General features: G+C 40.9%; 1 protein-coding gene across 2 annotated transcripts in view; it reads left to right on the top strand.

The window, feature by feature from the left end:
* The first annotated feature begins 230 nt into the window (after nucleotides 1–230).
* The window catches only part of hck (HCK proto-oncogene, Src family tyrosine kinase), a 61,093-nt gene continuing 34,409 nt past the window's right edge, over nucleotides 231–26,914 (top strand). For both annotated transcript variants that reach the window (XM_034078796.2, XM_034078795.2), the window contains exon 1: nucleotides 231–433. The gene's annotated coding sequence lies outside the window, so the exon portion shown is untranslated. The remainder of the gene's footprint in view (nucleotides 434–26,914) is intronic.

Below are 26,914 nucleotides of genomic sequence, written 5' to 3'. Positions count from 1 at the left end.
GAAAATAGATCATTTTCTGAGAGGCACAGAGCCTTAAAAATACACATAGGCTTTAGAGATTATTTAAACCATCTTTCATTTTGCGTGTTTAATCAGGCAGCCCGCCTCTCTCCGTTCATCTCTATCACTGAACAAGCAGCTGGGGAAGAAAAGAAAAAAAGCCGGGTATTTCAGCCAGTAGAGTAGGACCGCTGAGGGCTGGTTCCTCTTTTCTCTCTCTGTGAGATGCACACAGCTCCAACTTCCTCATGCATCCCAGTGCGCTGAGCTCTGCCGCCCCGTCCGCACCTCCAGCCCAGCCCGCACAACAACTACCGAGAAGGGATGGAACAAACGAAGGAGAAATGAGGAATATTCTTTACATTGTCACCAGAGTCTAGAAGAGCACACACATCCGAAAAGAACAAGAGTCGAGGTGATTGGTTGAAGCGCGGTAAGTTTCCTCTCGTTGTGTGTCTGCAGAGGTCTAACTGTCTGAAATATGACTGGGAATCAATGATAGGCAGTGGAGAGGGACATATAGGGAATATAAGGATGATTCATGTGATGATAGGCAAAAATAAGATTTTTAATGCTCGGTTCCCAAAAGAGGAAGTGCAGTGAGTTGGAGTTGAAGCGACTAGCGCCCACACACACACACACACACACGCACGCACGCACGCACCTACACACACACACACACACACACACACACACACACACACACACACACACACACACACACACACACACACACACACACACACACACACACACTCCTACATCGTAATATTGATATACTAGCAGTATATTGACCAGCCCTATACAATGGCAATTAAACATCTGAAATGAAAGTTCAAGTACAGACACTGGTGAGAGAGAACAGAAGAGAAACTATAGCTTCTGGTTTATTCTGGAGCGACAGTTTTAAAAATAACTCTAACACACACACACACACACACATGCACGCACCACACACACACACACACACACACACACACACACACACACACACACACACACACACACACACACACACACACACACACACACACACACACACACACACACACACACACACACACACACACACACACACACAGGTAAATATTTGAGGCAGCCCCTGTATTGGAGCAGTTTGCATCACTTTTGACCACTTTCTCACTCTACAGTGTGTGTGTGTGTGTGTGTGTGTGTGTGTGTGTGTGTGTGTGTGTGTGTGTGTGTGTGTGTGTGTGTGTGTGTGTGTGTGTGTGTGTGTGTGTGTGTGTGTGCGTGCGCGCACGTCCGTGCGTGTGCATGTGTGTGTGTTAGAGTTATTTTTAAAACTGTCGCTCCAGAATAAACCAGAAGCTATAGTTTCTCTTCTGTTCTCTCTCACCAGTGTCTGTACTTGAACTTTCACTTCAGATGTTTAATTGCCATTGTATAGGGCTGGTCAATATACTGCTAGTATATCAATATTACGATTTAGGAGTACATTTCGTTACAGATTTTGAAAAAGGCCATAACAAAACCCTGGTTTCCTGTTTTTAAAGGCTGCACCACAAGGGATTAGATCTGAACGACGAATTAAAATTGGGTTTCTTGCTGGATCATTTCTAGTGATGCCTATCAATCCTCCAGCAACCTTTCCCGTTTTATTGATGTGTTCAAGGCGAAGGTCGAAAGGCACCTCGTTGAAGCTGTGTTTGGTCTCCTTGGCTACAAAATCACCATCTAGGAAGCCCTGGTAGACCTCTGGTGCTGTCTGTGCCAGCTGTTCCATGTCTGCTATGAACACAGCACCCCATCTTGTGTAATGGGTGTGATCATACGCAGCAAACCAAGGCATCATGCTCTTGAAGGCTGACATGTACAGGTTCCAATCACCACATCTCAGTGCCCGGGTGAACGCAAGGAGAATAGACACAAGGTCCATGTACTGTCTCCAGAAGGTAAAGGTTGGCTTGTCTTCATTGGCCTTGTCAAACTGTACAAGGAGATCTTGAATCTCCCCAACTTTCAGCACAAGTTCCTCATAGCATGCTGAAGCTGCTTCCATTTCTCCACTTCCTATGTGCCCAGACAGTGCATCTGCCAGCTCTAAGCAACTGTTGTAGATTGTGCAGTCATTCTCTTCCATCCATTGCAGAAAGCTTGGCCACAATATTCTTCAAAGTGCTTCAAATGTTAGCTTGTGTGCACGGGCTACACCAGGGGTTCTCAAAGTGTTGATGAGTGAGGGCCAATGTAGGTACCCAATATTGGATTGAGGGCCGCCCAAAAAAAAACGGAACACAAAAAAATTCCAAAACAAATCCTTTCTTTGTTGTACTAACCAATTACCGCAACTTGCGAGATGCCTAGTTGCCATGCAACCAGTAGTCTAGCAAACTTTCCACAAGCTGTCATTCATAATTTAGGAATGACAACCCAGGGGGCGCAGTTTTACCATTCTTAACGCTCTGGAGTCTAACGGAGCGTCCACACTACAGCTCCAAAAATAGCTTGGAGCTGGGCGTGTCTGGAGCTTGGGGATTTTATTCAAGCAACACGGCCAACAACCAATCACATGAATCTCCCGCCCCCGACATACAAAGCAAAAACCCCCGGGGATTTTATGCGAGCAATATATATATAAACTCCCCAAACAGGCGAAAACCTACCAGTTTCCCCCACTGTCTCTGCCACCTCCCTCCATGCCTGGTTCCTCCGGTTTGTATCCCGGTAGGTGAAGAGGGTCTGGTCATACAAAACCGGGTGATTCTCTACGGCGATAGTTAGTTTCTCCTCCGACTTTTTTTGAAATATAGAAATGAACGGCGGGATATCTCTCCCAGCTTAGACGCGGTTTGATTGGCTACGGCTTCAGCTGTCAGATTTTGGGAAACGGGATTTGATTGGCTGGCGCTGGCTACTCCGGCGTCCAGGCGACCAGAAGTTGAACAATGTTCAACTTCTGGTCGCCTGGGTCGCCTGAGACGCCTCGCTCTGCTACCCACAATTCAGTTCGGCGAAAAAGCGCGGCTACGTGACGTCACCCCATTGAAAGTGAATGGGCAGCTTGGAGCAGCTTGGAGCTTTCGACGCTGTCGACGCTGTCGACGCTGTAGTGTAGACGGGCCGTAAGGGTATTTTCTCGATTTTTAGATGTTTTCTTAAATCACCTTTTAAATGTATTTCTTCTAACATGGCACCCCATGTGTTACATATCAAAATCGAATTGTTTTGGTGTTTTAGATTTGGTTACCAAAGTCCTAGAATCACAAAAGCAGTGAAATATTTGAATTACACTGTATATAAATATGTTATTCATGTCTAAAATGAAAAAAAGTTAATTCGAATTTTGAGTAAAACAGGTGTTTGTCACTCTATTTTAACCACAGCAGGGACTGAGATACATTAGGACTGAATAATGACTTCATATTACATACCAAGGTTCATGTGACGTGTACAAATACAAATTGAGCATTCAACCTTTTTTTTCAACCAACAATTTATTATAAATATGTTTTTTACAACCAACTATTTATATAAATATAAGAAACTGGAAAATCTAACTATTTACAATATTGAACATCAGAACTTTCAACCAACTATTCATTATAAATGTCAAGACAGTGTCAAGGTCTTTGTCTGTCTTCCAAGACAGTGGGTCTGGCTGCTGTGTATGTGGGGGTGATGGTGCATGGGCTGCTGTGTAGGTGGGGGTGATGGTGCATGGGCTGCTGTGTAGGTGGGGTGTACAAGTGCTATACGAGACCTCCACGAGACCTCCTTGCTGGCTGGGTTGATCGTGATGGCTGTGGTGGAGCCTTTGTGCTGAGGTGTATCTTGACCTGGTGGCAGCCTGAGATGGAGGTGGAGGCAGCTGTAGTGATGCTGGTCTGCTGGTCCTTGGTGGTGATGGCTCTGGGCCACAGTAGATCTTGACCTGGGGACCGGCACAGATGGATGTTCTGGGTGCTGGATAAACGCCGCCTGTGTAGGACAATAATTACAACTAATTTCATTGAAATAAAGTTCAAGTAAAATGTTGCTCAAGCACAAATAACAATGCACACATACAAATAAAGTTTGGGAGGTTGCAGAAGGAGTCTCTCTCGATCTCACACACACACACACACACACACACACACACACACACACACACACACACACACACACACACACACACACACACACACACACACACACACACACACACACACACACACACACACACACACACACACACACACACACACACACACATTTCCAGTTACTTTACTTCAGTATAAAATCACAGACACACATATACATAGGCTACATCTGATTACAAAGTCTCATCTGTACAGGACGGTAAAATAATAACAGGCACACATAAATAAATCTATGACGAAGTCTCATCTGTACAGGACAGTATGATAAAATAATCGATGGCAAAAACATGTCACTGTAAATGTCTCCGTTGTGGGACGAATAAATTATTAATTTAATCATCTACACATGTAATCTCACTTTACACACCAACATAACGTTAACACAGAGTAAACGTTTGCTAATGGAGTCTATTTCGTCCCAATAAAAAGTTCATGACTATCGATAACAAATATATATCAATAAACCTATTGTTCATTTTCGCGGTATTCCCCACACATTGCCAGTACACTATTACTGTAATATGTACACTTACTAGGGCTGTGCGATTATGGCAAAAATCATAATCACGATTATTTGGGTCAATAATTGATATCACGATTATTTTGACGATTATTCATTGACCATTTATTGAACTTTAAAACAAATAATATTTTACCAATAAACAAGATCAACAAATATGTTGGAGCGCACTTCCAAAACCATACTAAACATATATTATTAATATGATAAATACAAATAAATTAGACCAAAATAAATTAAATCAAATATGATGCAGTGCACGGTCACAACCTACTGAAAACTCCTTAACATATAGCCAACATGTTGGTAAAACATATTCAACATATTCCACTCAGTTAAACGTTGAAGGCTGGCCAACCGTCATGGTCCAGAAGTAACAGGAAATAAATGTTGAACTACAATTTAAGACCAAATAAAAATGTTTAGGCCACCGTGGCAAATGCTGGTAGGGCTGCTCATGCAAGAAACACCAGCCTGTTGACATGGTCTGGTTTCAGAGATGAGCGCAGGCAGGTGACAAGCCGCCTGTACTGAAGACCCTCAGCCACGCCCCGACACATGGGGTGACGCCGGCCAATCACAAAGCTTTGATGCGTTCAAGTGCATTATTCTGGCACAGGAAGATTATGTTACAGGACATTAACGATAAAACAGAATATTGTTGTTCTATTTTTAGACGCATCTCGCGATCGACTGGTTGAGCACCCCTGGGCGAGACCATAGGTCTGTTGTGGTAGCAAAGTAGTCAGCTGACGCCACATCTCTCTCAACTTCCCCACGGCATGTGTCATATAGTGCAGGCAGCGCAGACCTGCTGAAATAATACCGAGACGGCATCGCGTAACGCTTGTCCAACGTGTTGACACGTTGCTTGAAGCCCTGGTTGCTAACAGTGCTAACTGGGCACATATCTTTAGCGATGTGAAACGTAATGACAAAGTACTTGCAAATAGTGGAAATAGTTTTACCCTTCTTTTTAACGAGTTGCTGCTCTTGTTCTGACGTCTTCGCTCGCGCTGAACACTCACACGACATGTCACTCCCAGGTGGCCGAGTGGGCTTTTAGGGAGGGGCGAAAGCGCACCCAGCAAAATAATCGTATTTTGTCAATTATGCTGTTTTCATAATCGTCGCAAGCCATAATCGTAATCGCGATTAAAATACGATTAATTGCACAGCCCTAACACTTACCCATGTCCAAATGGATCCTTGTTGTTGTCTTTGTGTTCTTCTTCTTCTTCAGAAGAGTCGAAGACTTCAGGTTCTGAGGCTCTATCTTCACTGCTGCTAGCGAAAACAATCTCTAGCGAAGTCGGCAACTGTAAAGTTTTGTTTAGCCATTTTCTCTGTCTCTGTCTCTCTCTCTCTCCTCACAGACGTAAACTGATGGGAGACACGTGGTTTATGTTTTGTTTACTTGGTGGGTAGGTCCTTAGTGATTTCTCGATGTCCATTGGTCATTTCAGACCATGATGGCTGCCGGCCGAGATTTCCTTGACGGACACACAAATCCACCAATCCCACACAGTGTAAAGTCAAGCTGCTTTGAGCGGCCATATTGGCTGCAGTGCCCTGGTTACAGTCTCACAGGAGATACCGCTGGAAAGCTACTCATTCTAATTCTTACTAGATACAACCACGGAGGATTAAAATATAACGCATGCATTTCAGCGTGTCACATTAACTATCGCGGGCCGCCAGAAACATTTACGAGGACCGCCATGGGCCTGCGGGCCGCACTTTGAGAACCCCTGGGCTACACGGTTCCATCCCTTTCCGTTCATGATGTTTTCAGCTGTGTTCTTTCCAAACACACCACTTTCCTCAAGGATGTCTCTCAGTCCAGAATCAGCAAGATGCCTGCCAATGACCTTTGAAAAGTTAATTTGCACATGAAAGCCACCCAGGACAATAACAATATTCTCGCACTCTTTTTGGTGATGCCACTGAAGCATCTTTGCTTTGTAGTAGAGCTGCTCATCAAAGGTTATGACTGTGTACCTTTGGCCCAGCTGTGTAGTCATTTTGTGGCAGTTTTGTAACAGCGTCCAGATTGTGTCATAGTCATGTGCTGGAGAATTTATGATAGGCATCATTCCAGCTACTGTTTTTTGGTGATCTGATTTTGACATAAGCTGGTTGAATCCACTCCAAGATGGAACAACTTCCGAGTTCTGTTGTCTGCACAGAATCCAGGCAAGCTCCTGGTTCTTTGATTGCTTAGTTAGTTGCGTGTCTGCATCATACATTTCTGGTGTAACTGGCCCATGGCATTTTGGAGGGGGCTTCTGTGATTCCATTTTAGCATCCTTGAGCTCAAACATCCCTGGTGGAATTGAGAATGACTTTGCTCTGCCTGATATCAGCTTCACTTTGGGGATTTGTTCTTGAGGTTCACTTCGTCTGAAAGCTGCAGTCTGGGAGGCATGAAAGGTTCCTTTCCCATCAAGGGTTTCTTCATTAATCTCGATATTGTCATTTGCATACATGATGTATCCAGGGAGCTTTGCATTGACAACGTTTTGTGGAATAAATACTCTACCATTGTCAAAGTATTGTTTCACAGCCTCGTTTGCTATAGCAGTATCTGTTCTCAGCACTGACTCGTAGCTTATACTGTGCCCAGCAGCATGAAGTAACTGCACTAAGCCCTTTGAGCGTGTAGCTTGGTGTACTGCAACTCCAATTCCAATGTGCTTTGGTGTTGGTCTTTGTCCACCAGATGCCAGGAACACAATGTCTTGAGCAATGCTGAGTAGTTTTGTGTTCACGGTTTGTTTATCCATATTGTCTTGGTCGTCATCATCAGTGCATAGAAGTCGTAACAGCAGGTACAAACTCTCAGGCACCACTTCTTCTGCATGGTGCTGATCAATCCCTCCCATTACATCATGTCTTGGGGACTCCCTGATGTCTGCCTTGATCTTTAATGACACCCAATACAGCCAACTCAGTATCTCATCGTCACAACTAGCCATTCTCATTCCTTTAGTGTCATCTTGGGATTCCTGTTCATCATCCATTGTTTTCTTTAGGTTTTGGAGAGCAGCCTCAGCTGTCATTTCAGGAAATATCATCAAGGGCTTCGTTGGGCTCAATGATTGCACAAATAATGCTTTCCCTTCAAGCAATTTGTCAAGCCTAGTCTTGAAATGATGACTGTTGTATGTTCCTGGTTCCAAGTTAAAGTCTTCAATAATTTCACAGTATCTTTCCCAAACAGTTTTCAAAGAGTATATTTCACCCCTGGCAAGGCCAGTTCTCAGCTCATCTGCCACATTGTCTAAGCCAGAGGTGCCCAACCAGTCGATCGCGAGATGTGTCTAAAAATAGAACAACAATATTCTGTTTTATCGTTAATGTCCTATAACATAATAAAGAATAATGCACTTGAACGCACCAAAGCTTTGTGATTGGCCGGCGTGACCCCATGTGTGGGGGCGTGGCTGGAGGGCAGTGGGCACTATTTCGCTGACATTGTCCGTGTCAACAGGAGTGACAGTCCGCACACACACACAAGACCGCAATTATGGCAGAAGCAAAAAAGCCCAAAATATATAATTTTCACTCCGAGTGGGAGGATGATTATTTTTGTATCTATTCCAATTCAAAGTCCATCTGTCTCATCTGCAATGCGAGCGTGGCTTTATCGAAGAAGGGTCATTTAGGAGCGGCATTTCAAAACAGTGCACAAACGCTACGAGACGGAATTCCCTCCCAATTCTGCCCTACGCTCCCAAAAGGGGAGGGGCCTGAGAGGACAGCTAAATGCACAGCAGTCCATTTTCACCAGGCCCAACAACAAGAGCAAGGCTGCTACCATAGCATCTTATCGTGTCAGTCACGTTCTTGCGAAACACATTAAGTCTTTCAAAGATGGCGAAGTTGTGAAAGAAGCATTCCTGGAGGCTGTCGATGCGTAATAAAAATAACAGAAGCATTTCAACAGGTTTTTGATATAATAAAAACTCAAGTTAGATACCGTTATTAATCAGCTGTAAGTTTTAGTTTGTTTGAATTTATTCATTATAATTATTGTACAAAATGGTATAAGAATGCAAACTTAAATTGATTATAGTCTATCATCAATTCAGGTTAAGAAACTAGTGTTGCTTGCATCCTATTTTAAAGGCATTTATTTTTATACTCGACTAAAATGCAACAAAAAAAGGGTTTGATTTTATTAATTTTGTCTTTTTTATTGCACTTTGGCAGCAGATTCCTGAGTAGCTTCAGATCTGAGTTGTCTTATTAGTAAGCCTAATTTATACTTTTGTAGCAACACTATTTTTATATAATGGCAAAGAAAGCGTTCAGAGTCTTTTCTTTTTTTCCTTTGTCATATGTGGCAGCACTGTTCAATGTTTCTTAAACATTACCCACTGTAGTGACGTGTGAATAAATTCTGTATCAACAACTCTGTTGTGTAACTTCAGTTAAATACTTGTATGTGTGTAGATTCGAAAGAGGTCAAATAAAGGATCTGCAGTATTTTATGGAGTATTAATCGTACAAAGGTCAGTTTTATACAAGTAGAAGTGTGTATTTACCTGGTAGTAGGCTGTCAGTAATGGCTACGCCTCTCTATTTGGACTGGTAGATCTCGGCAGACTGGCAACTTTAAAAGTAGCTCTCGGTTCAAAAAAGGTTGGGCACCCCTGGTCTAAGCAAATGGCATATGGGTCTGCTCTTGGCGTAGTGCTTTGGTACTTCCTGGAGAATGCCCTGTAGCAGATAAGATGATATTTGCCCTCTGCGGCAATCAGGTCATTGACTCCTGCAAGCCTGCATCTCAATACTGTGTCTAGCTGAGCCAGCTGAAGAATATTTTCCGATGTGTGTAAGACTTGAATAGTGTGGAGGTTTTCCTGAGACTTATCCTCCTGACAAAAAAATGCATATTTCCCAAATGACTGGAGCAATTGAACTTCTAGTGGAATGAGGGCGGCTTGCAGGTTCCAGTGTGTCCTTAGTGTTTTCAAAGCGCTGCTTAAGACGATCAATGACAACGGCATGGGTAAAATCAGCATAGCATGTCTTGTGCCACTGGACCTCTTCGGCTTTTGTGTCCAGGAACTCCTGAATCCGATCTAGAGTATCAACATATTGTACATCTTTGTATTTTACTCGTTCACTTGCTCGAAGTTTAATGCATTTCAGTCCATCCTCAGATGCTTTTCTTAGTAGTTTATCTTGCCTGTTTTTCCCATAGTCATGTTGACAAATAAAGCATTTTCCCCAATTAATATAATTTGCTATTCTTCTTCTTTTACTCATTAGAGCTCCCTCTGGCTCCATATTGGCTCATCTGAAAGGCAAATACATAGTATCACTACTCTAGTCTCTATTCTTGTGAGGAGAAATTAAAAAGTGGATCACTGCAACATCTTTAGCTATACATTATCTCAGGAGCTGGCTAGCTAACCAACAGATTTAAACTTCTAGTGTTCTATATACATGTGTAATAGATGCTATAGCTATTTTACCAGTACACATTCTCACAAAAAGTCATGTGCACACAGTACTCCTTAATTTGACTGTTGGTGAAGTGAAAAATTGAGATGGAAAAGATGGAATGATCTGTGCTGCTAGCTAGCTAGCAGATGGGCTAGCTAGCTTGTAGATGGAAAAAGGTTTAGCATACCTGTTTTTTTGGCAACACTTGGTGGTCGAATCCGGAGGTAACTGTTATTTAGTCGACAATATCAGACTCAAACTATTTATTATCTCAAATACTACCCATTAGTTTGAACTGTATAACTATTTTGCTTCACTGACATTGCTGCTGTGTTTTGCTGTATCAACCCACAGCACCCCATGTGGTAGGCTATGATATTGTTTTACCATTGGTTGATTTTTTTTTAATCAATAGTTAAGATCATACTTTCACAGGAGATATAATGAGGGATAATATTACAAAATTGTTAGAAATTAGAGAGCAAATTGTCACTAATTTGGCAGCATTGTGAAAAAAGGTCCGATTTTACCACTTACAATGATTAAATGACCAAAAAAAATAATTTTCAAAGATGTCAACATAGCTAGGCCATATGTCAAGGGGTTAAACATGAATACTGGATAGGTTTACAGCTTCTACCCAAAAGTGATTACTTAAGTTGCAATATCAGTGTTGGCCCCCTGACTATATGGGCACATTTTGGTTAAGGCAACATATGTGAAAATATCTTCTGCAGTGAGTTTTTTCATTTCATTTCAAACCTTTATTCAGACAGATAGGTCCCTTGAGATCATGGATCTCTTTTACAAGGGAGACCTGCATCAATTTAGTTCCACATGAAACATAAAAACAACATAAAAACAAACAATAGAGGACATCATATTTACATATTCACCAACACTTACACCCATAGTGTCAGAAAGCATCTTGTGCAGACGTGCCTTAAAAACATTCAGAGAAATAAAATTGCTCAATTTCAATTTGGACTGTAGGCTGTTCCAAGCAAGTGGAGCTGTGCACATAAAAGCCGTCTTACCTAAGACAGTCCTCCCTCTTGGCACATCTAACAAGACCACATCCTGCGATCTCAGACAATAGCTGCCCGCAACTTTCTGCTTTACCAGAGAACAGATGTAATACGGGAGTTTGCCCAACAAAGCTTTATAGATAAAAGTGTACCAGTGACTGAGCCTCCGTACAGAGAGAGATGGTAAACCTGCCTTGGCATACAGGGTACAGTGATGTGTAAGCGCTTTACAATTTGTGACAAATCTCAGAGCACTGTGATACGCAGCATCCAATTTGCTCAGGTAATTGGCAGGTGCATTCATATAAAACAAATCCCCATAGTCCAGCACAGGTCAAAAGGTCACAGTGACTAGCCTTCTCCTGGCCTCAAGCGAGAAACAGCACTTGTTCCTGAAAAAGAAACCTAGCCTAACCCTCAGTTTTTTTAGCAGGTTATTGACATGAAGTTTAAAAGAGAGACAATCATCAAGCCAGATACCAAGGTATTTGTAACAGGCAACAACTTCAAGTTTTAGTTACAATATCTAAAACAGGCTCTGGTGTCTTTTTTGCTTTTGAAAAGAGCATTGTTTAGACAGGATATCATTTATACATAAAAACTCCTTTACTTGTTCACTCACAAGTCGTTCGAGCACCTTAGCCAGAACTGACAATTTAGAGATTGGCCTATAGTTATTTAAAATAGTTGCCTCCCCTCCTTTCAGTAAAGGCAAGACATAAGCAGACTTCCATACTTTTGGAATTGTGTTCGTGCTGAGGGAGAGGTTAAAAAGAGAAGTAAGAGGCGGAGCAATAAAATCTGCAGCTATCTTTAAAAAGAAAGGTTCTACGTTGTCCGGGCCAGCCGGTTTCCTAGGATCTAACTTGGATAATGCTTCATGAACAATACCAGTGTATTTCAGAGTAAAACTGAAAGGGTTTTCCAGACCACTTTGTTCAGAGTCAAGGATTGGAGCGTTCACAGAAGCAGAAGTACAGTCAGTGACAGAATCAAACAGAGAGCCACAAGACACAAAATGCTTATTAAAACAATTTAGCATAGTAGCCCTGTCTGATATAGAGCCAGATGCTGTGGTAAGGCACGGAGGTAGCTCATTTGGGATATCACCGGTGGAAATCGATTTTATGGCTTTCCAAAATTTCCTAGGATTATTCAGGTTTTCTGTGGTAACCGACAAATAGTACTTTGATTTAGCACTTTTTATTTGAGATGTGAAGCTATTTCTTAGCTGCCTAAAACGCAGCCATTCTACCTCTGAGCCTGATTTCCTAGCCTTAGCCCAAGCATTATTTCTCTCATGAAGGAGACTGGACAGCTCAGCAGAAAACCAGGGATTGTTTCATCCCTTCACTCTAAATTTACGCAGAGGTGCATGTCTATCTATAATTTTCATAAAACCAAGATAAAAATAAGACCATGCAGTTTCTACATCAGCACACAGATTGATTCTACCCCAATCAAAATCAAACAGATCATGTAAAAAACCCTGCTCCACAAAGTGTTTTTTGTCTCTCTTTGTGATGACACGTGGTTTAACCTTTTGGACCTTAGTGTCCCTAATTGTGGCCACAACACAGTGGTCACTCACATCGTTAGCAAATACTCCCACAGATGAGTATTTATGTGGAACATTTGTTAAAATTAGATCAATTAAGGAGGATTTATTTGGGGGCTTAATATTTGGGCGAGTAGGACTGTCTATAATCTGGGTACAATTCAATGAGGTACACAGGTTTTTAAAATCCTCTGACACAGAAGTTAACCAGTCCCAATTAAAATCACCAAGCAGCACTATTTCCTTGTAGGAAAGTTGCGATAACAGTTTTGCCAATGATGATAAAGAGTCCTTGACAGCCGAAGGGGCCCTGTAGCAGCCCACCACCATGACCTGTTGACCCTTTGTTACCTCAATATTCACGGCTACAAATTCTAGCTGTTTACTAACAGATTTGGAAACCATATTAGTTACACAAAACTTATTTTTCACATAAATGGCAACGCCACCACCTTTTTTAGGCCGGTCAGTACGATATACACTGTAACCATTTATGTAAATGTCAGAGGCCAAAATGGATTTATCTAGCCACGTTTCTGATAAGACAAGGACATCAGCATCAGTCGAACTCGCCCAAATACGGACAAAATCTAATTTAGGTAACAGACTACGCACATTTAAATGAATTAAACCTAGCCCAGATCTAGATATAAAATCAGCAGGAGTAGCTATTTGACTAATACTGCTAGGTGGACCTGGATTTGGCTGTACATTTCCTGATAGTAACAACAATAAAAATACCAGGCACCTTTTCCTCTTAATCAACACACATACATTGTCAGCTGTTCTAGAGTCACCAGCAAACTTCGCGAAAGTGAGATTAGAGTTTAAAAAACAATTCTGAAGGACCATCGTGGCAGGCATGTGAGAAAGACACACATTTTCCGAAATGAATGTCCGCGACAGTGCAACCAGCAATTGTTTGTGCAACACCTCCGAAACTGTACAGGGGATGTCCACTGCGAGCGGCAGAACATACCCGAATCCAGTAGATTGTTCAGGACGACTAGCGATCTTCTCCTTGTCCACCACAGCCAAGAAAGGGCACAGCAGAAACACTACACCCGCCATTCTCCCAGTCCAGCACAACAGTATCCACGCTGTTCCCGGAGCAAGGTGGAACCAGGCCTCAGCTACAGCAGCACAGCAGAGCAGGTGGAACCAGGCCTCAGCTACAGCAGCACAGCAGAGCAGAGAAGGTGGAACCAGGCCTCAGCTACAGCAGCACAGCAGAGTAGAGAAGGTGGAACCAGGCCTCAGCTACAGCAGCACAGCAGAGTAGAGAAGGTGGAACCAGGCCTCAGCTACAGCAGCACAGCAGAGCAGAGCAGGTGGAACCAGGCCTCAGCTACCGCAGCACAGCAGAGATTGGTTGTTTTTTGCTGCAGAGAAGACAGTATTCTACAGACTGCTCATTCCCTCTGATATCGTGAATCATCTCATGGATTAGTGTAAATATTATGTCAGAGCAACAAAACCCTACTATATTGTCTGGTAAGAAACATTGTCCATATCGCTCTGTTCTACTCCTAAACATTTAACAGATATACTGTCATTTCACATTGTAGTGTATGAAGACATTTTATTTGAGTGTATCCCTTACAGAACATGTGTTTATCCTCAGGGAATTTCACCCACACTCTTTGTGCATGTGTCAGTAGAGAGTTATGTACATTGCAGAAATGCCATTATTACAACATAAGACTATTGTTAAATTCCCCACTCAGTATCTATCTGCAGCCACATCTCTCTGCTTAACCCTAACGGCCCGTCCACACAGCGGCGTGCGTTGACGCTTCCCCATTCACTTTGAATGGGGTGACGTCACTTTTAGCGGAAATGCATCGTGGGAAGCGACGTGGAGCGTAGCTGGCGTGGCTCGCTGCAAAAGTTGAGCAATGTTCAACTTTTGACGCCTCGGCGAGGCGTCAGCCAATCGAATCATATGCCAGTACAAGCTCTAGCCAATCAAACCGCTGCTTGTGTGTCAGGGGCGGGAGATTCATGTGATTGGTTGTTGGTCGGGTTTCAGACACGCCCGCCGGCAAGCGTCAGCGCACGCCGCTGTGTGGACGGGCCGTAAATGTTGTAAAGAGTTATAGCAAACTTACATTTTTCAAATGACACAACATATATGTTTGGTTTCTGTATGACTTGCTTTGAAAGAGAAGAGAAAACCAACTTCCTTTATAAAAAACAAAGCTTTATTAGTATAATATAGCATATGAAGAATACACGATGAAAGCAAATGCGGAATTAATGGCTAGAAGATGGTGAGTCCATAGTTGCAAAATTAAGTTTCTATTGAAGTTGAGAAAACCCTTCTGCTTCTCTCTTGATTTATTAACTTGTTCAACAATTTTCTGATGGGTTTATGGTCTCAATTGCTAATTTTCTTTAATTCAACATGATAATCCTTCAGTAAATGTTGGTTTAATTTTGATTAAAATAGACGATTAAGCAGAATATGTTGCAGGGCGGGGCTACTCCCACAGCATCTCTCCACTTTACCCTTTCACCATTTTATTTCAGTTCACTCGAGTTAATATTCACACTTTGGTCACCTAGAATGTCTAACTCAGTTTAAGATTTCATTTAGCTCCACTCACTGTCACTTCTGGATCTAAAAACAACAACATGGTAATGGACAAACCATATGGTCACTTCTTAGGTAATGACCTCTCACTGAAGAAACATGAACATATTGTTAGCTTAAGAATCTTGCCTCGGGCTGCAACTCATTCGTTTCAGCTACTGTTCAAATAGTTAAAACTGCGCAACAAAGTTTAGGAGAGTCGTAAGGTGACGTTTTCAATTGATTTGTCTTATCCAACAAATACAAACACTCAGATATATTAAATGATATGTTTTTTCATTATGATTGATGACATTTCAATTATCAACATCGTCGCAGATTCATTTTCTGTTCACTTTTTAAGCTCTGATCTGATCATCATCATTCAGATTTCATATAACCTACATTATATTAGGCATATGCCGGTTTTCCAAAAATGCAGTACATTCCTGCATATGCAGTACATACTGTACCCTGCTAAAATATATTTACTGCAATCTAGCACTAAATATATGAAAAAGTTAAAATGACATAAGTAAAATGTAAACAAAACAAAAAAGTAGAATAAAGATATAATATAATGTATACTGTATAATGTTTAGATCTTTATTTTATTTGTATTTTATTACATTGTATTTTAAAGTCATTTTGTAATTCTTGTAGATTGACTGTCCATATGCTGCTGTGACAAAATCATTTCCCAACTTAGGATAGAGTATCTATCCATCTGTAAAATATAAGTCTCACACTGGCTATGACTGTGATCATCTCCATCTCCTTGTTGGTTTGGATGATCACAGAGGTTAACATGCTGAGATGCAGTCGACATGCAGCCCAGCACCACAGTCGTTTCCTTGATAAGTAACTTGTTAACAATGCAGTTGACTGGTAGAGGCTCGGCTACTTTTTCTTTCTTTTTTTGCTGTCCTGTTGGTGCAGAGCCAGGGCGGCAGCAGGTGGTGTTGTTATGGCCCCAGGTGGTCCCACACAGGGACACTCATGCCCACAACATTTACATCCGTGTATAAAAAAGTCACTCCTCATAACAGAACATGCTCTGTAATGTATGGACTAGTTTCTAATTCCCTCACAAATTAGAGTTTATTTTGGGTGGAGATTGACTCAGTAGGCAATTGTTTTAAGCCCTGTGTTGTGTAAAATGTACAAAGTATCAATGCACACTAGTTATCCTCACATCCTGGAAGCTTGTACTGTCACATTGTAGATGTATGGTTCCACAGCCTCCTGTTTCCAGTGGTACTTATTTGCATGGTTTGATGTAATATGATACATATGAATCAGGCCTTTATACACACTTAGACTCACAGTATGATAGAAGGGACAGCAATGTTATATTTTCATTAGTGTTGTTGAATGAAAAAATATATCGTTCTTCGAGCTGAACGCTTAGTATCATGACAATCCTGTTATTCAGTTGGAATTGAAAGTTTGCATATTGTTATATGCTATATATATATATATATAATACATATATCATTGCTTTTTGAAATTGTGATTATAAATTCATCCTTGACCCTTAACTGCACTAGAAACAAGAACATCTTCTAACTTCTCAAAAGAGTAGATAGTCACAGAGAGACCAAGGCCAAGAGGTAACACTGTTTTTGAAAAAGGCTTTATTATTGAACTATGAATTTCTAAAAAATAAGAAAGAAAATCTAATAAAAGTTGGCACATGGTGACTAAACTGACTACACTTTAGAGAGATGCCGTTAAACATTACCAACTGGCTGCTGACTTTGTTACTGGTTGTTCTACTTGCTCCTGTTAGGGTTAACTCTACTTTCCACTAGATTATTTTACCTCAGAAAATATTTCCCTGAGGAGTTTATGGTCTAATTGCTAATGTGGTGTTTTCTTTAACACAGCACAATGTTCATTTAGTAAATGATGGTACCATTTAGAGTAAAAACCTCATGTCACGGCAGGTTTTTAAAAAACAACATGGCGATGGTCAGACCATAATTCTACTTCTTCTACAGTCTATTGTAGTTTCCACTTCTGGCCCCAGCTCTTCTTGTGTACACTGATATTTACAGATTAAATAAACAAGACATAATGTAATGTGTTAAATTGCTAAGTACAATGGTAAGTTGTTTTACTGTTCCTCCCGATAACCTGTCTTTGTGCTAAGCTAAGGAAACTGCCTCTTGTCCTGTCCTCATGTTTAGACAATGGTATTTCACCCACTGCAAGAATGTGATTATTATTTCATCTTTATGACCTGAATTTACTCAACACACTGTTTCATTATAAATAAAAATATATATAGTATATATATATATACAAAATATTGCCCACGGCTGAATTCCTATGGATTCCCAGGGAGTTTCTCGCATGATGTTGTATGTGACAGTTGGTCTGATAGAATTTCGGGTTTTTTGCTTTGGTGCTATATAAATATAATTGGCTTGCCTTGCCTTGATAATATAGCATTTGGTGTTCCACTATTAGGATCTTTCTTAAGAGATTCTAGTCAAGCTTACACATACCTGAACGGTATGAAACTAAACAAAAGATTATTGTAAAAGTAATTGCTTTTGTAACTTTATTCAAGTAGCTGTGAAAGGTCTGTTTTAAGGGGCCCTATTATTTGGGGGGGTTCTCCCTTTACCTATAGTGTGTTTGTGAAGCTGACAATTGAGCGGCCCGACCAAGCAAGGAGGCAGAGGCAGAACGTCCAAAAATACAACCCGGTGTGGGCTTTTATTCAAATCATAAGCGCATGATTCACAGCCTCAATTGCTGTTCCCCTGAACACAGTCAGCAGCCACCAGGATCTCACCCACACTACCAGCCTCCAAACAGACAGGGCAACAGACCCTACATACACACACTAATCAGCAATTCGACACAGGTGGAGGGGAGGAGACAACACAGGGCACCAGGTGCACACAATCAACAGCCACAGACATGGGGGAAGGGAACACTTTGAACATGAAACCAGGAAACAGAGACAGACAAATTTACATAAATTACATATATTCCCATGCTTCCTGTGCAATGTTTTTAGTGCTATATTACCCGTAACGGAGGCCGAGATCTATGGGCCCAGAGATCACCTCTGTTACAGTGTTGTTCTATAGGTTTTTGTTTTTGTGCATGTAAATAAATGATCTGTAAAGGTTAAGATATCCCTGGGAGCAGTAATTTCTTGAAGTATTGACAAAAAAGAGATGTGAGATGAGAAGTGAAGGATTGGGTTTAACGAATGCTGTTTTTTTGTTGTTTTTTTTTTACACTGTTTTTATACTGGCTAACCAACCCAGTCTCACAAAAAAACGTGTAATAACTACGTTGGTCCACAACTTGGGACGTAGTATTTCTACAAAAACCCCTCTGAAATTGTAAGATCCCTACGTTTTTTTTCACCATTCATTCCAGAGTTGTTATTTCAGATTGTGTGTGCAGTGGATGTACATGATCTTTAGTTTGCTAGTTATTACGAAGATTACTTCAGGAAATTGTGTCTATACAACGTTTTCATTGTTACCAAGGTGGTTGCTAGGGACGCTGCTATCGATATTATTTCTGTTATGATGTGTAACTGTTTAATGGTGTTATCTTTATTGCTACCCCCTACCCCGTCAATGATGGGTGGCGCAGTGGTCTGTGCATCTGATCATCAGATCAAGGGGGAGTGCTGGGGAACTCCAGTTCGAAACCCGCTCCTGCCGCCACTGCGTCAGGCCGTTGTGTCCTCGTGCAAGACACTTCACCCGGATTTGCTCCTGTGGGTATTGTCCACAGTACATGTATGATACTAATGTGTACTTGTAAAAGCACCTCGATGACTTCGAGGCGTGAAGATGGACGGTGTTGCGCTGTGCAATGATCATCAGATCAAGGGGTGAAACCCGCCGCTGCTGCGTCTGTAAAGCCGGTGTGTCCTTGGGCAAGACACTTCACCTGAACTTGCTCCTGTGGCTATTGTCCACAGTGGTGACCATATGATATGTGTAATGTGTATTTGTAAAGTGCTTTGAGCATCTGGAAAAGCGCTATAATAAATGTAAGGAATTATTATAATTATAATGTATCGTGTTGGTCCACAGCGCAAACGTATTAGTTTGTTAGGCAGGGCTTACAAAGAAATGCTCATAACTGGTTAGGGTTTAGGGTTAGGGTTACCCCTAACCCCTAACCCACACACTGGCTCTACTGGCGGCAAATTAAATTACAACAGACACCTATACACTCCACAACACACACCTACTGACTGTACAAAACACACATACCGCTCCTAAAGCATATAATGTATATCAGGCTACAGCCCTTGTATATTTATGTGAAGCACTATATGGTTTCATGAAAAATATCTACTGTTTACTTGTAGATATCTACTAAAGCATACAAATAAAGTGTGTAATGTAGGCCTGTTACATATATTATTGCTGTTATCACTGTAAACATTGCGTCTGAATTAAACCAGTTGTATTAAAAAAAAATAGCCTAACATCCAGGGGACATGTGATTAGTGAGTAAACAAAATGGTCAAGGGCAGAAAGTCTGATGCACATTTCATCATCTTAAATAACTTATAATCACAACAGGAACAGTTTGCAGAGCTATGCTTTGTTAACATAAGTCCAGCCATGCGTCACAACTCTTTTAAACATCACTGTTGGCTGAAATCGACTCCGGAGAATACTTCAGTGGACCCTCGGTTATAGCTCCTCCAGAGAGACTCCTCTCTCCTCTACATCTTTGTACCCTCGGTTATAGCTCCTCTAGAGAGACTCCTCTCTCCTCTCCTCTAAATCAGTGTATCCTCGGTTACGGCTCCTCCAGAGAGACTCCTCGATAATCGATCCTCGACGAGCCTTTACAGAAATGTGTTTTCCTTCGAGACATCAGTTTCCGGGTCGCTGCCTGGAGGACCTGGGAGTCTGGGACGCGAAAATTATAGAAATGGGAAACGGCTCATTTCCCAGGATTCGCGAGCGTCTGCTTGACGCCGGGACGACCGGCCGCCCTCCCCGACAGGCGCACGGACGCGAGGGCCCGCTCATCACTGCGCGCACATCTGCGACCGCAGTTTTAATTATTTTTATTATTAGATATTAATAGGATCCCTATAAAGCAGGGGTACTCAAATACAAATCTTAAAGGTCCAAAAAATGTTTTTCAATAAGACAAAGGTCCGTTTATTACAGTCATTCAAACTTTTAAACAATTGCAACAAGATTCTTAACATGAGGTTGCAAAAACAAAAATAATATGTATGCAGCGGTTTTCATTGATATTGTGTCTGTGCTTGAGTCGCAGCTGCACCCTCTTTCATTCAGCATTCCCATTAGTGCTTTATAAATGTCTTCCCCCTTGTGTGTCCACTGAGGTTCGTCAGGCCCAACACATCTTCAACAAACTCCCCCTTTGCCTCATCATAAAAAGTCACAAACACCAGCAACTGAGCAATGTCAGCGGTGTCAGTGGACTCACCCACAGCTAAGGAAATGCACTGTGCATTTTGTATTCCATCACAAAGCTGATTAATCAAATCACCAGCCAGTGTTTATGTTCTTCTGGTTGCTGTGGAATCTGAGAGGGGATTTGCTTGATTTGACCTGTTATTTCCTCTTTGTGTTTGCCTTCAACATGGTCTCCATCACTTCAGTCATGCATTCTTTTATACTTCAGTTATTATCCAGTGGAAAGCCCTTACCTACTAACCTAGTTAAATCAAAGTGGTTACTTTTGTTTGGCTGGGCAGTGTAGTTTTACACACCATCTTATTTGACTTTCTCAGGACTTAAAAAGTGTTTTGGGGGCAGACCCCCTCAAAGAAAACAATAAATGTACACACGTAAGGTGAAAACGCCAACAATTATTAAGATCCAAAGCTTTAGTGCGTTTTGATTCAATGCTGAGTGCAGCCAAACTTGACAGTCTCTTCTCTGTCATTGTAGACCGCAAATACCTCATTCCTTCAGTGCTTGGGTCCGAATGCTTCTCGTTTTGCGCCGTACCGTTCAAATGAAATCGCCGCCAATCATATTGCAACGCTCGCGCCATGGCCGGGGGAGGGGTTATAAGACGTGCGTCTTGTGCTACATTCACTTGCACTCGGACATTAGAGACGTTCTCTCATAAATGTCCGATGAGCCACAACTTTTCCTTCAAAACAAAGCTGCCAGCTGGGGTGGCAGCTGGGGTGGCAGCTGGCGTGGCAAGGCCTATTTTTAGGGTGGCAGTTTCCACCCCATGCCACCCCGGGGTCCCCGGTAGGTGAAACTAGGCTACTAGCTATAGTACAGATGCAACTAGATGAGCTGTTAACTCTCGCTCTGACTGTTTTTTTTTTAAACACACATTTTTCCCACCCGCATTCCGCGAAGACCCGCCCTACTGTGCCTCTGATTCGCAGACTGTGGGGGGAAAAACGCTGACGGGAAGCTGAATGTGATTGGACTAATGCGTTGACAGACACAGACAGACAGACAGAGGCAGAGTGCTGTTTGCAGTGGACATAGCGGAGAATTTTGACTTGTTGCGTTGTCTCAAAGATAACACAGATAATACAGATAATACATATGAAAAGTATAATTTGCTCAGAGTCCAGAGACAGCTGTGGTTCGGTCCGGATCCGGACCGGAGTCCGGACTTTGAGGATGCCTGCTTTAAAGTATATTCATTACTCGTTATTCTCTACTAATAGTTCATTAAAGACTGTATATAATGACTATTTTGCACATCCCTTTCTAGATTTTCTAAGGTTTATTGACATATCATATTAGTTATACGGTGTAGTTATGCAATGAATTAAAAACTTGGGTCGCAGGTTCCTCCAGTAATTAAAACGATGTTGAAGCACTTATTTTAACTGATATTATACATATGTATAATACTCTTATATAAGATGTATGTAGATAGTATAAGAAATGTGCAGAATACGACCTAATACGACCTGTATACCTCCACCTAATGGAGGAGGTATACACACATATTGATAGATGTCTTGTAATGCACTGTTGAGGAACCTGCGACCCAAGTTTTTCATCTTCGACCTTGTCAGGTATTGAACAATCAATAAATAAAGAACACAGAATTATTAAATATAAAACACAGAATTTGTGTGATTATACTAAATGATTTACAAATAAACACCACTGCATATTTACAACTTGACAAGTGCATGTTTCAGGCTTATCAATGAACAACAGGAGGGGTCACGGACATAAGACCAGCTGTTAAATAAAGCTCTTCTGACCTTAGCTGTCATGTGGGTATATATTAATGCTGCCCATTATGGGCACAAGCAATTTTCACCCATTTATTAATTATATGTTTTAAATTTGAGTGTTTCCTGTCCCCTAAACCTGCAGGGATGTACACAGTTTAATACTGGCAACTTCTTATTATGGGATATACGAAAATGTCTTTTACAACTACAATTCCCAGCAGAGACATGCCATAGAGCATGTTGCGAAACACACAATAGCCAGCATGTGTAGTTCTGGGGACGGGGTGGGGGAGGTGGGGACAGGGTGGACCCGTTCAAATCCAGTTTTGGACAGTCTGCCGTGGTTCCATCCCATTTCAAAGTGCTGTTCGACGCTCGGCGTAACCCTCGGAGCACAATCAAACATCCAATCACAGAGCTTGAGGACTATCACAGGCAGGGCCGCCTTAATGCACGGGCTGACCTGGGCTGAAGCCCAGGGGCCTACGGAGATCAGGGGCCTATCATGAGCCAATACAAAAGTTTTAAAAAAAATTGTAATTTAAAAAAAAAAAGTTTTTTATTTTGGATGTTTTTAAAAAACATTTAAATAAACAAAGTCTTGGCTTTCAGAATATGAAATTTTTATTTCCAAAATCACACGATAAATACATTTTTGAAGCTTGTAAAGGGAAGATGACAGCTCTCACTCGCCACTCACTCCTCCTCCCTCCGACTGACATTATGAATGAAAGGCGTATAGTAATCATAGATAACACGGCAGGGTCCGTTACAGTTTGTTTTCATCTGGTTTCAAATAAACAAAGTCTTGGCTTTCAGGATATTAAAATTGTTTCGGCAAATTCAGATGATAAACACAACTTTGAAGCTTGTAACGGCATAATTACAAGCGGAGAACGGAGTAACTTTACGTCACAGCAGGCATAACAACAGACGGTGTTTCTCGTGAGTGTTTTCCCCGGGAAACAAACGCAAAAATACACAAACACACACACTCGCGAGCTTCCCCCAGACCAGTAATCCAAACGAAAATATCTTCCCTCCGTAGTATTATGATCATTTGCTCCGCTAATCAATCAGATCGATGGATTCCAGAGATTTTTCTCAAACATGATGACTCCGAAACAGTCAGTGGGCACCACTTAACAGCCAATCAGAATGAGAATATGTTTCACATGTGAGTGATTGAGTGACAGATGAAGGTTGTTTAGGAGAAAAAGTTTGAAAGTGGCGCTCGGGAAAGGAAATTGTTGAGGGAAAAGGAGTTTCGAGACAAGCAGCTATTAAAAACCATGCCGAAGCTTACAGGTTATTTTAATTTAATTTTAGATGCGGATTTTGTTAATCTAATACGTTTGCGCTGTGGACCAACACTATACATTGACGGGGAAGGGGGTAGCAATAAAGATAACACCATTAAACAGTTACACAACATAACAGAAATAATATCGATAGCATCGTCCCTGGCAACCACCTTGGTAACAATGAAAACGTTGTATAGACACAATTTCCTGAAGTAATCTTCGTAATAACTAGCAAACTAAAGATCATGTACATCCACTGCACACACAATCTGAAATAACAATTCATATTTCTCGCATCAAATGACATCAAAACGCATTTTAATGGCCAAAGTAACTTTAAAATAGGCATTTTCCACCGAGAATAAAACGAAGTTCGGCCATGTTTTTTTTTTCTACAGGGAGAAAGTTGAATATTACGTGACATAGACGCCAGCCATTGGAAATTAATGGTGAAAAAAACGTAGAGATCTTTCAATTTCAGAGGCGTTTTTGTAGAAATACTACATCCCAAGTTGTGGACCAACATAGTTATTACACGTTTAGATGTGAGACTGGGTTGGGCTAACCCTCGCCCTAAGCATACAGACAGGAGCAATTAGAAAATTCTTCCCATCTAACTCTGTGCCAAAAAAAGAAAACAAGTTATATTCCAAAATGTCGAACAATTCCTTTAATATTGTGTTTTCCAGTAAGTGACACTTGACCTCCTTGAACCTATTAAGTCCCTTAGCAAAAGCGGCTTGAAAAAGAAGAAGTTACACATTAAACTCTGCTAGCTGTCATCCTGTGGATCCTTCCATTGGGATGAAAGTGGAGATAATGATGACAGTAAAACATGACAGGGAGCCCCCACTGTTCTGACACTTGTGTGGCTCGGCTCTTATGCAATTAGACATGGGAAGAGGAACAAGGCTAGGAACAGGAAAAAAAAAGGAAGCAAATAAGTTGACACCACTCATTCTGACCTCAAGAACACCGGAACTTCCTGTGTCTGAATGTTCGAATGAAATATTTTCCACTGCTTGACACTGTATAGTGGTGTTGTTGAGGCGAATGTGAAAGTGTGAAAATAACTCCAGCTGATGGTGGTGTGGTTCATTCCAGTGGTGGTTGGCACGTTAAAACATTTATTGTAGTCAAGATCAAGATGCTGGAAATAAACTAAAACAATCTGTTAACTTTAAACTTAAAGAGGCCCAAGAGGTTTTCTATTTCCTGTTGTATGTTTTATAGGTTTTTTTGCATGTAAATGGTCTGCAAAGGCTACAATCCCTGTGTTCCCTGAGGGGACACACTAACCCCCTGTTCGAAATGCCTCTATTGGACTCCTATGTTCACTTCCAGAACATAATGACATCACTATGTAGCACCTGTGAGAAAATAAAAGTGTGACAGGCCTGAAAGCGTAGAGTTTAGAAGCTTGGGAGTGGTCTACCTTGATTGACAGTCTGGTAATGTAGAGGAATGTGATTTTTAACATCAACACTGAGCAGGATTGGGCTATCTTTAAAATAAACATGTGGTTGTTTAATTGTCTAACGGTGTCTTATTGCGTCAGTCTCTGCTACAGAAGTTAGCATTAGATAGCGCCTCATTAGCATGTTCGGACAAAGAATGCTTTAGTGCATTTTAGTGGGGAAGTTCAAATGTTTACCCTGTTCCCCTATAGTGTCTTGCAAAATTCATGAATTTTACGAAACATATCTTTATGGGTCTTTGTAAAGCTAGACAACATATGAACATGTATTTAAAATGATTGTCTTAATATAAGCCATTGACTAGAGAAGTTGATTTATGTTAAACTGCATTATTTACTGAAGGACAGATCAAGAGATGCTTGAAATAAAATGTATTTTTAGTCTTTCCTGTGCTAGTGATATATCTACTGAGGGTATTTGTGTCTTCTTTAGTGGTAGTTGTGGTCGTTTTACCGTAACATGTTACCACTGCATGGAAGATCTGGTTGGCCTGTAACAGGGCTCATAATAAACTTTATAATATTATCATAACTCTCTCTTCTCTACATCTGTGTATCTCCCATCACACACTCCCTCTTTGTTCTCGCTCCTGTTAAACCTTGCTCCAGATAACAGCGTTCATATTTACATGCAGGTACATCAGATACAGTTTGATACAAGAGAAGTATTCCCTAGATGTGTCTGAAGAATAATAATATTGAAGTACAGTATAGAGAATAAAGTCCAACTTTCAGTATGTGCTAAGACTAATTGAATTACTCTCAAATGTTTTAATTTGAGTCCTGAAATGTCAAGTTTTCTTTGACATGTTGGCATTATTGTCAATATGTCAACTTTATTCCAGGAATTCATATTTTAATTGGACTTCAATCTCTAAATAAATAATTTTACGACACTCGTTTTTTTCACTTATGCCTGTCCTTTATACTGTTCCGTATAACAGACTGTGTCATAGTGTACGCCCTGTTGCTGAGAACAACTCACACCTTCTCCACCCAATAGTAGATACATGTTGGAATACATTTATAGTAACTGCTATTGATGATAATGTCTCACTTTTCTTAGCATGTGTCACAGCTTGTTCCTCAGGGGACACTATTCTATGGTATATGACTTGTTTTTTTAAATGTGACTTCACACATATTAAAGAAGCAGTAATAAAAGACATGGACACTTGTTGCCTAATAATTAGAAAATGTATATATTAAATACACTGAAAAACTGAAACGTTGACTTTAATTAAATGTATTATGTATATGTTACAGTTATCCATTCTATCTCAATATGTTCTATAAATAAAATATAACTTTCATGCAATCATATATGTTATAAAAATCCCTTTAGTACTTCAATATGTATCTGTTATGTTTTTGCAAACATCATACAGTGCATTAATACATAATGAATATTTAAGAGAGTCATTTTATACTCACTCCTGATAGTGTTTGTTATTTGACTAGAATATTTCCCCTTGTACTATTCAAGGTTCATGTAATACATTCATTGTTGATTTAAAACAGTTTATTGTTCATTCAATAACTGTTTATGCTTTTGTTTTGGTGATGGTGATGTGCAGCATAAACTTCTAGAAATACAGAAGAGCTACCAACTTGAAAATGAATATGTTAAAGATTTACAATCTTATAATGCTCAGTAGCGACTAGCGAGTGGAGCAGGGATGAGTCCT

Source organism: Pseudochaenichthys georgianus, unplaced genomic scaffold (genome assembly GCF_902827115.2).
Source record: "Pseudochaenichthys georgianus unplaced genomic scaffold, fPseGeo1.2 scaffold_483_arrow_ctg1, whole genome shotgun sequence".
Classification (NCBI taxonomy): Eukaryota; Metazoa; Chordata; class Actinopteri; order Perciformes; family Channichthyidae; genus Pseudochaenichthys; species Pseudochaenichthys georgianus.
This window is presented reverse-complemented; position numbering and strand designations above follow the sequence as displayed.